The sequence below is a fragment of the Oncorhynchus kisutch genome, linkage group LG14 (genome assembly GCF_002021735.2).
Source record: "Oncorhynchus kisutch isolate 150728-3 linkage group LG14, Okis_V2, whole genome shotgun sequence".
In the NCBI taxonomy this organism is placed as follows: domain Eukaryota; kingdom Metazoa; phylum Chordata; class Actinopteri; order Salmoniformes; family Salmonidae; genus Oncorhynchus; species Oncorhynchus kisutch.
The window spans coordinates 30,028,609-30,040,517 of record NC_034187.2 but is presented as its reverse complement, the minus strand read 5'-3'; positions in this window follow the sequence as shown (position 1 = coordinate 30,040,517).

Sequence of the window (11,909 nt, the reverse complement as noted above, 5' to 3'; positions counted from 1 at the left end):
ACTGAAATGAGTTAGTTGAGAGAGATATGTTGTCAGGATGATATCATCAGCATTATCTAAGAGGATGAGAGACCTGATTTATGTAACATGTAGTTATATACTGTAGACTACTCTACATCGTTTTCTGGGCGTTTTTTAAGCTGAAAAGTGTATTATATATCTTTGATTTATTGGTTGGGATGTACACCGAACACCTGCTCTTTCCATGACATAGACTGACCAGACTGACCAGGTGAAAGCTAGCATCCCTTATTGATGTCCTTGTTAAATACTCCTCAATTAGTGTAGATGAAGTTGAGTAGACAGGTTAAAGAATCATTTCTAAGCTTTGAGACAATTTTGACATGGATTGTGTATGTGTGCCATTCAAAGGGTGAAAGAGCAAGACAAAAGATAGAAGTGCCTTTGAACGGGGTATGGCAGTAGGTACCAAGCGCTTCGGTTTGTGTCAACAACTGCAATGCTGCTGGGTTTTTTAAGCTCAACAGTTTCCCATGTGTATAAAGAATGGTCCACCACACAAAGGACATCCAGCCAACGTGACATAACTGTGGGAAGCATTGGAGTGAACATGTGAAACGCTTTCGACACCTTGTAGAGTCCATGCCCCGAAGAATTGAGGCTGTTCTGAGGGCAACAAGAAAATATATTTTAGGAAGGTATTCTTAATGTTTTGTCCACTCAGTGTATACAGTGCCTTCGGAAAGTATTCAGACCCATTGACTTATTCCACATTTTGTTAGGTTAAAGCCTTATTCTAAATGTGTTTAAGTAGTTTTATTTCCTCATCAATCTACACACAATACCCCATAATGACAAAGCAAAAACAGTATTTTTGTATTTTTCCTTATTTATAAAAAAATAAAAACAGAAATATCAAATTTACATAAGTATTCAAACCCTTTACTCAGTACTTTGTTGAAGCATCTTCGGCAGCAATTACAGCCTCGATTCTTCTTGGGTATGACGCTACAAGCTTGGTACACCCGTATTTGGGGAGTTTCTCCCATTCTTCTCTGCAGATCCTCTCAAGTTCTGTCAGGCTGGATGGGGAGCTTTGCTGCACAGCTATTTTCAGGTCTCTCCAGAGATGTTCGATCGGATTCAAGACCAGGCTCTGACTGGGCCACTCAAGGACATTCAGAGACATCCCAAAGCCACACCTGTGTTGTCTTGGCTGTGTGCTTGGGGTTGATGTCCTGTTGGAAGGTGAACCTTCGCCCCAGTCTGAGGTCCTGCGCTCTGGAGCAGGTATCCATCAAGCATCTCTGTACTTTGCTCCGTTCATTTTGGCCTCGATCCTGACTAGTCTCCCAGTCCCTGCTGCTGAAAAACACCCCCACAGCATGTTGCTTCCAGCACCATGCTTCACTGTAGGGATGGTGCCAGGTTTCCTCCAGACGTGACGCTTGGCATTCAGGCCAAAGAGTTGAATCTTGGTTTCATCAAACCAGAGAATCTTGTTTCTCATGGTCTGAGAGGTGTCTTTAGGCAAACTCCAAGCAGGCTATCATGTGCCTTTTACTGAGGAGTGGCTTCCGTCTGGCCACTCTACAATAAAAGCCTGATTCGTGGACTGCTGCAGAGATGGTTATCCCATCTCCACAGAGGAACTCTAGAGCTCTATCAGAGTGACCATTGGGTTCTTGGTCACCTCCCTGACCAAGGCCCTTATCCCCGATTGCTCAGTTTGGCTGGACGGCCAGCTCTAGGAAGAGTCTCGGTGGTTCCAAACTTCTTGTGGACCTTCAATGCGTCAGACATGTTTTGGTACCCTTCCCCAGATCTGTGCCTCGACACAATTCTGTCTCGGAGTTCTACAGACAATTCCTTCGACATCATGGATTGGTTTTTGCTCTGACATTCACTGTCAACTGTGGGAGCTTATATAGACAGGTGCGTGCCCTTCCAAATCATGTCCAATCAATTTAATTTACCACAGGTGGACTCCCATCAAGTTGTAGAAACATCTCAAGGATGATCAATGGAAACAGGATGCATCTGAACTCAATTTTGAGTCTCATTGCAAAGGGTCTGAATACTTCTGTAAATAAGGTATTTCAGTTTTTTTTATTATGAAAAATAATTTTTAAATGATTTTAAATTCAATCTAAAAACCTGTTTTTGCTTAGTCATTATGAGGTATTGTGTGTAGATTTGTTGAGGATGTTTTTTTATTTAATACATTTTTGAATAAGGCTGTAACGTAACAAAATATGGAAAAAGCCATACTTTCCGAAGGTACTGATTTTTACTGAAAAACAGTGCTTTGATAAGAAATTAATACAGTACCAGCTCAACAGCGATTCAGGGTACACAGGGCTTAGTAGACTGTAAAGGACAGATACCCATATGGTCTGTGGTCCTTTTGTCCTTTCAGTTCTAGCAGTATGTGTGAGTGATGGGGTGACAGTGCGGCGGGGTTAGAGGGTAAGGGGTTAATGCTTTACCTAGGTCTCAGAAGGACATAGACACCCCCAGTATGTGACACGAAGAGGAACCATCCACCCCGCACCCCCACATGACGTGAGAAGGGGAGACAGGCTCCAGTGGGGAGGAGAAGCATGAAATCAGAGTTCAAGCTCTCCCAATCTAAATGCTTTTACAGGTTCAACCCCCTCCCATTCTCCCCCGTCCAGCCACTCTACGCTCCTCAGCCAGGCCCCCTACCAGGCCCATATATCCTAACCTGTTGACAGTAACTGATGAACAGTAAAGGTGAGCAGTAAGACACACGCTGATGGAAGCCATACCTATGGGGATCTAGGCACGCATGGTAGTTTGTCTCGGCCAAGTATACCCTCTTCCCTCCATTCACCCCTAGCTTTCAGAACCACCATCCAGCAAAGCTTTTTTCCTCTGCTGTAGTCTGTAACCTGAAAGCACCTTTCAGATTTGTCTTATTTCCTGTAGGAAGAGGCCTCAATTTGTGCTCATTGCAACAGTAACTCTGCTTCTCTGACCCGCCGTAACCGCCCATCATAAATCCACACATTTAACGCAGGACCCTCTAATCTATCAGCTTGAATCCTGCGTCTGGGTCCTCGTGGTGACATGCAAGGAAGCGGGGCCCTCACAGTTCCCAGGTGCTGAGACTTATGACCGGCGCTCCCCCACTCTGCAGTCACGCAAGCCTTGCCCCGTGCCTGGACCTCAGCCTGCTTTTACTGCAGCCAGCAGGGAAACCAGACGCTACAAAGGTCCCGGGTCCACATACATTTCACGAGCACAGTTACTGGGAAATAAATCATTTCAAGGACTTATGAGAAAGAAGCGGAGGAGGGAATGGAAGGGATGCTAGTGAAGTTGGGGGTGCTTCCTGGAACTGAGAAATGCCGTGCGTGAAACAAAATCACCTTGAATCGTTTGGCTTGATCCTATTTCTGTCAACGAGTTAGAGTGAGATAATATCGTCTACATCCTTTGTAGCTTCAAGTAGAGATATGTAAATTACACGATAATTACACAATTAAGTATTCTGTGTAGATCAAAGTGTCCACCCTCTGAAAATAATAAATTAAGATACTGCTTAACTGCTCACCTAATTCTGTTAGACTAATCATATTTCCCCTAGACGTACCAAGTGTCCAGGAAAAGGGGTACTAGATTTACAGGTAATTTGAGATAGACAATTTGGCTTTTACAAGGCAGGATTGGGCCCAGACTCTATAACAGAAAATACCTGTGAAGCTGAGGCCTGTTTTCCCTCACCTGAAATATGTGCATCATAAAACTCAGAAATCATTCTCACACTTTAGCTGCTGTTGATAACTGCTCAAACAGAGGCCTGTGTGTTCAGACATGAATGCCATTATTAGCCTAAAATATGGCAAAACAATTTCATTTTCAGAGAGCGGAGTTGCCTTTGAGTCTTCATAAAATCAGGTAGTCTGCAAGAGGGAAGCTGTGTGATGTGAATGTGCATATCCAGAGGCCTTGATAAGCATAGGTCTAACCTTATCTCTGTTTGTGTGCACGTTTAGCTTATGGTCCATCTTCCATGTTAGTCAAGTGTTACCTTCAGTGACAGTCTGTATCCAAAATGTTGGTGTTGTTTGAAAAACATGCGCACATACAGTGTGTTCTCCTCCTCTGGGTGATGACTGTTTATACAGTATGTCATGTTGTAAGCTACACACTTGGTTTTGCTCTTTGAATTTTTAAAATGTTTTTCTTTACAAATCACAATAAAGAGTACCATGATGACAGTCACTTCATCCTTGTGCTGTTTAAGTTTGTCCTATTTAAAAAGGAAATTGACCCACAAGACATTTAGCTAATCTACATGGCTATGTACAACCTAATGTGTCGTGGCCTTTCAACAATTGAGGACTTTTGTAGACAATGATGACAGACCCCCAAGATATTAACCTTGTCTACATAGCTCATGTACAAAGCAGTACTGAGTGACTGATTAAGAACAGAAATAAATTTTCTGCCACAAGTACAAATAACCAGACAAACATATAGCTTTTTTTCCAGGTAACGATCACAAGAGGAAGTATCACAAGAGAAAGTATCACAAGAGGAGGTATCACAATAGGAAGTGTCACACAAGGAATTGTCACAAGAGGAAGTGTCGCAAGAGTAAGTATCGCAAGAGTAAGAGTCACAAGAGGAAGTGTCACAAGAGGAAGAGTCACCAAGAGGAAGTGTCACAAGAGGAAGGGTCGCCAAGAGGAAGTGTCACAAGAGGAAGTGTCACAAGAGGAAGAGTCGCAAGAGGAAGAGTCGCAAGAGGAAGTGTCACAACAGGAAGAGTCGCAAGAGGAAGAGTCACCAAGAGGAAGTGTCACAAGAGGAAGTGTCACAAGAGGAAGAGTCGCAAGAGGAAGTGTCACAAGAGGAAGAGTCGCCAAGAGGAAGTATCACAAGAGGAAGTGTCACAAGAGGAAGTGTCACAAGAGGAAGAGTCGCAAGAGGAAGTGTCACAAGAGGAAGAGTCGCCAAGAGGAAGTATCACAGGAGAAAGTGCCACAAGAGGAAGAGTCGCAAGAGGAAGTATCACAGGAGGAAGTATCACAGGAGAAAGTGCCACAAGAGGAAGAGTCGCAAGAGGAAGTATCACAGGAGGAAGTATCACAGGAGAAAGTGCCACAAGAGGAAGAGTCGCAAGAGGAAGTGTCGCAGGAGGAAGTATCACAGGAGGAAGTATCACAGGAGAAATTGCCACAAGAGGAAGTGTCGCAGGAGGAAGTATCACAGGAGAAAGTGTCACAGGAGAAAGTGTCACAAGAGGAAGAGTCGCAAGAGGAACTGTCGCAGGAGGAAGTATCACAGGAGAAAGTGTCACAGGAGAAAGTATCACAAGAGGAAGTTGTAGATGGCACTTGCTGGACACTAACGATCTTTAATTACATCCTAAACTGTATAATGTTAGTGTCCAGAGGCTCCTCAGCTGTCTCACTCTTCCGGCCACTGGAGCTGGGTTGGGAAGTTGGGGGGGATTGATGGAGTGGCAGGGCAGAGGGTGAGGTTTGTGCGTTAGTGAGAGGGGCCGGGGACGTGATGAACAAGGCTGGGGAGATGATGAACCAAGGGGCGATGAACCATCTGTGGATGGGCCTTTGGGGCTCAGTTCTGTCTCTTGCCTGTCCACAATGCCATCCTACCTCCCCAACACCTACAAGCAGATGGTGAATACGTTAGAATACATTGCAAGCAATCTCTCCATGGGCTCCTTTGACTTAAAATGCTTACTCAAATAACTGATTTAATAAATATCTCAATCTAACTAGCACAAACAGTGTCTGTTTTCATTATGATAACAACACAGGCACAGGCCATTTCCCACTCACAATTTCTCCCATCCAGAAACAAGCTGATTTCACATGTTCTAACTAGGTCTCCTAAACATAATATCACAAACATACACTGTACAAAAGGAATCAGCTGCACGACAAGGGTACATACTGAATCTGGCATATTGGTGTCTGCCGTACCCTAGCCGTACCCTTATTCTACTCCTCCTATGTTCCTCTGGCGATGTAGAGGTGGATCCAGGCCCTGCAGTGCCTAGCTCCACTCCTATTCCCCAGGCGCTCTCTTTTGACGACTTCTGTAATAGCCTTGGTTTCATGCATGTTAACATTAGAAGCCTCCTCCCTAAGTTTGTTCTATTCACTGCTTTAGCACACTCTGCCAACCCGGATGTTCTAGCTGTGTCTGAATCCTGGCTTAGGACGACCACCAAAAATTCAGAAATTTTAATTCCAAACTACAACATTTTCAGACAAGATAGAACTGCCAAAGGGGGTGGTGTTGCAATCTACTGCAAAGATAGCCTGCAGAGTTCTGTCCTACTATCCAGGTCTGTACCCAAACAATTTGAACTTCTACTTTTAAAAATCCACCTCTCTAAAAACAAGTCTCTCACCGTTGCCGCCTGCTATAGACCACCCTCTGCCCCCAGCTGTGCTCTGGACACCATATGTGAACTGATTGCCCCCCATCTATCTTCAGAGCTCGTGCTGCTAGGCGACCTAAACTGGAACATGCTTAACACCCCAGCCATCCTACAATCTAAACTTGATGCCCTCAATCTCACACAAATTATCAATGAACCTACCAGGTACCTCCCCAAAGCCTTAAACAAGGGCACCCTCATAGATATCATCCTAACCAACTTCCCTTCTAAATACACCTCTGCTGTCTTCAACCAAGTTCTCAGCGATCACTGCCTCATTTCCAAGCTGTTTAAAGGCACAGTCAATTTAGTGTAATAATCTGTCTGTAAACAATTGTTGGAAAAATTACTTGTGTCATGCACAAAGTAGATGTCCTAACCGACTTGCCAAAACTACAGTTTGTTAACAAGAAATTGTGGACGAGTTTTAATGACTCCAACCTAAGTATATGTAAACTTCCAACTTCAACTGTATATCCAAATTAGGAGATAAAAAAAGTAAAAATCTGCACCACGTCATTTTTTCCGACATCTCTGACTGTGCAGTGGATTTTCTATATTTGTGAGTTAGTGTTGGGTGGGGGACTCAGATTTTAACTTTATCACATATAGTCAGGCAGTTGCAGATGGGTTATTAGCAATTGTTGAGGTATCCACAAATAGACTCATATCCACAAATCGCTGTGTGTGAATCCTAAATCACCCCCTTCACCCCCCATTTGCTCGTTCATGTGCGCTTCCGCCATTTGTGCAAGTTTCCCAAAGCTGAGGGAATGAAAATGATCGAGGCTGTAGTGGCTTTTTAGACCTTCATATAGCAACTTCGACCGAGCCAGCAAGGCAGCATGCTTCAGAGTGCTATCCCGCAATATGCAATATGTTTGGAGTTTGCACAATTCCATTAAAAAAAGTGAGAGGCGTGCCTAGGGCTTGTATGTAAGCTTTTCATGGTAAGCTTGTATTCGGCGCATGTGACAAATAAAATCATGTGCATTTGTTTATGTCTGATTTAGAAACTTGACACGTAACAGATAAAAGGATGGGGGAATTTGTTCATTTGAAGTTCATGCTTGTTTTAATATTTAAAAGTGGAACATGAATTGCATCATTCAAGTCAGGAGTGTATCCTGAAGTTGATGGGTTTATTGATCCCATCGCCACTCTTTCGTTTCGTCAACAACACGTGACAGCGAAGGGCCCTCAGAGCGAGTTGTTAGGGGCGAGGGGGTGGTTTGGGATTCACTGTCTATCTCCTTGCTCCCTCGCTCCTTGTGTGTCTCTGTTTACACTTACTTATAAGATCTGATCCCAATCAGATAACAATGCATCTTTTAATTATCTATACATGCCTAAAAATGTCAGCACAATCAGAATGTGGACAAGATCAGGACAAAGGACTCATGTTAGAAACAGGTATAAACGGGACTTCTGTCTGTCTCCCTCTGTCTCCCTCTCGGTCTGTCTCCTTCTCTGCCTGACTCCCTCTCTGCCTGACTCCCTCTCTGTCTGACTCCCTCTCTGTCTGACTCCCTCTCTGTCTGACTCCCTCTCGGTCTATTTCTCTGTCTGTCTGTTTCTCTTTCGCTAATATCAGTAAAGAGATGGGAAGGAAAGGCCTCTCTCTTAATTAGCTGTCTTAGAGTTCTGGAGATGGATGCCAGTGCTGAAATGCACATTGGGCCTTATCCAAACCTGTACATTTGGGCTTCCAAGACTTAATAGATTGAGAGCAATTAAAAGTGTTTCCTCAAATTTCCTCCGCTAAAGGAAACACATGTATGAATTTTATAATAAAGTGGAATTTTGGCTAAAATGCACATTCTGCGTTGCTTCTTCATGTTTTTTTTAAACATTCAGTCAGCCATGTAAGTAATGGAGATTGTGTCCCAAAGTTTTAACATGATTCATTTATCGTTTCTGCACTTCACAAGCCATATGTTCAGGCACCAGAATGTCTTTTTGATTGTTCTGAAATGTAGCTTTCAGCAGAGATTTACACACAATAGGAAAAAATGGAAATCAGACATTATTGGTCCAAGTCAATATACTTGAGAGTTAATTATTACTTGCCCATTTTTAAGACAGACATTCCGATGAACAGAGATAGAGAGAAAATAAATACAAATAAATCATTATGTTGAGTTTTTTTCTGAGTTCCTCGACATTGTGGTGGAAAATTTGATTTTGTATTTGAAGTCACCATGACTAATGTGCAGCACAATGAAGGGAGCTGCTTCAGAGCGCAGCAGGATGCCTCTCCACAGAGTACTACATGTTGCAAGGCCAGAGAGGCAGACACATGCAGGGACCAGCTCACCTCATAGTCAGGCTATGCTGTATCTGTATATAAGAGGCCTTTCTGAGCAATACCCTAATCAAATGTTTATGGCAGTAATTACCCTATAGTTTTTGGCTGACACACCAACTCATTTGGAAGGTGAATCAGTTATAGATTAATAAACAAGGTTGCCTCTCTGGATGTCGTTCTACAAACCCGAGCCTGTTCTCTTCCACTCAAGAGTTCTGCGTTAGTTAAGTGGGAATATGAACCGCTTCCACTGGGACTTAAAAATCATCACTACGAGTGGACTTGCAGAACAGGAATATCCGCAGACTGCTCTCTCCCAACAACTTCCTGAGCTGATTCAGTGCATGCCAGTGATGCCACATCAAATGTCAGTTTGATTCACAAAAACAGTTTCACATCTGTACGATAGAACACATTCTTTGTCCAGACCCACACATTCCAGCAACAATGCAATGCAAATGTCAGTTTGGCAGAGCTTGGCCACACACAGAACACTGTGCCAACCTATTGTATCAGTGGGCAGACGCCGTTGAAACAATCCTGTATGGTTTCAGCATTGACAAGCCACCCCTTATGAGGCCGTATCTTGCGGTTTCAAGGTTAGAAAAATGTAACAGATGCTTTCAAGGTTGGGGGAGGCAAATACTGTATATCCCAGGCCAAAACTCTTCTGAAAGTAAGAAACATTGGAAAAGAGAAGCTGGATTGCAATAGAGTAGTCGACCTATACACTACGGCAATTCTTCCTTTTAGCTTTGTACCACTAAACCAAGTTTGTCTGTCTATACTTAACACAAAATCAAAGTTACTGCACACTCTGATCTTACAGGAATGCAGACAAACTGAGGAGAAATTTGACTTGCCTTCAGGCTGCTAATCACTATAGGTAACCATGAGATCATTCCTGGTTAGAATGCTAAGACCCCCACTCAGTGGATACTGCTCTCTCTAGGCACTGGGTAATTTTCTCCAGGCACGCAAAAGCGATAGCGCAGCCCCCAGAAGTACATTATCCCCGCAGTTACAGAAAGGCCTTTTCCTCCTCTGTGAAACTGCATGTTCCTCCTTTTGGTGTGTGGTGACCACTTGTCAACCACATCACTTATAGAAGGGTCATTTTTTTCTTGATGTCCTTACTGTTGTTTATTAAAAAAGTGATTGAACCATGCCTTGGTTTTGAATGTCTCTCCTTTAGCTTAGTCAGAGTGAATCACTGCCTTTCCTCAATGTTTTACACAGTCAGAGAGGACACACACACACATTCACCACTGCTGTTATGATTTATTATTACTATTTATTTAGGCTGCTATACTGTTTTATACTACTTGTATAAAACAGTCTAGATCGATACAGAGAGAGCGCAAGAGAGAGACAGAGAGAGACGTAACTGATGAGCTCTCACATTATAGTAAGATATAAAGTTGGACAAGACTGACCCCTTGTGTCAAACTGATTTACTATACAGTATTAAGATTTCATTACCTTGAAGGGACATTTAAAAAAACGTCAACTTCATATTTATCATCTCCAGCACCACCCCAACATCAACATACTGTATGTGAAAATGGCGCAATTCTATGTGTTGTGGTAAATAAGATAGAAGAAGATAAGTGTTTTTAATGACATCTTCGGTGTGCATCATGTCATTTTAACCAATTATGAGTAGGCATTGTCTACTAATTGTCTACTAATTGGTTGATGATGTTTATCGGAAACACTTATCCTTTTAGTAGAAAACATAGAAATGTGCTATTTTCACATATGTTGATGTTGGGGTGGTGCTGGAGAGGATACATTTAAAGTTGAAAAATGTATTTAATTTACCTTTAATCTAAATTATTTTGTTAACCTTCTATACTGTAGCAACAACCTTGATTTTGATATAATTTTAAATATGTATATACACTACCGGTCAAAAGTTTTAGAACACCTACTCATTCAAGGGTTTTTCTTAGTTATGACTATTTTCTACATTGTAGAATAATAGCGAAAACATCAAAACTATGAAATAACACATATGGAATCATGTAGTAACCAAAAAAGTGTTAAACAAATCAAAATATATTTTATATTTGCGATCCTTCAAAGTAGCCACCCTTTGCCTTGATGAGAGCTTTGCACACTCTTGGCATTCTCTCAACCAGCTTCATGAAGTAGTCACCTGGAATGCATTTCAATTAACAGTTGTGCCTTCTTAAAAGTTAATTTGTGGAATTTCTTTCCTTCTTAATGCGTTTGAGCCAATCAGTTGTGTTGTGACAAGGTAGGGGTGGTATACAGAAGATGGCCCTATTTGGTAAAAGACCAAGTCCATATTATGGCAAGAACAGCTCAAATAAGCAAAGAGAAATTACTTTAAGACATGAAGATCAGTCAATATGGAAATTTCAAGAACTGAACGTTTCTTCAAGTGCAGTCGCAAAAACCATCAAGCACTACGATGAAACTGGCTCTCATGAGGAACGTCACAGGAACGGAAGACCCAGAGTTACCTCTGCTGCAGAGGATAAGTTCATTAGAGTTACCAGCCTCAGAAATTCAAGTTCAAGTAACAGACACATCTCAACATCAACTGTTCAGAGGAGACAGTGTGAATCACGCCTTTATGGTCGAATTGCTGCATAGAAACCACTACTAAAGGACACCAATAAGGAAAAGACACTTGCTCGGGTCAAGAAATTGACATTAGACAGCTGGAAATATTTCATCTGGTTTGGAGTCCACATTTGAGATTTTTGGTTCCAACCGTCGTATCTTTATGAAACGCGATGTGGGTGAATGGATGATCTCCGCATGTGTATTTCCCACATAAAGCATGGAGGAGGAGGTATTATGGTGTGGGGGTTCTTTGCTGGTGACACTGTCTGTGATTTATTTAGAATTCAAGGCACACTTAACCAACATGGCTACCACAGCATTCTGCAGCGATAGGCCTTCCCATCTGGTTTGCGCTTAGTGCGACTATCATTTGTTTTTCAACAGGACAATGACCCTGATGGTTATTTTACCAAGAAGGAGAGTGATGGAGTGCTGCATCATATGACCTGGCCTCCACAATTCCCCGACCTCAACCAAATTGAGATGGTTTGGGATGAGCCGGACCGCATAGTGACTGAAAAGCAGCCAACAAGTGCTCAGCATATGTGGGAACTCCTTCAAGACTATTGGAAAAGCATTCCAGGTGAATCTGGCTGT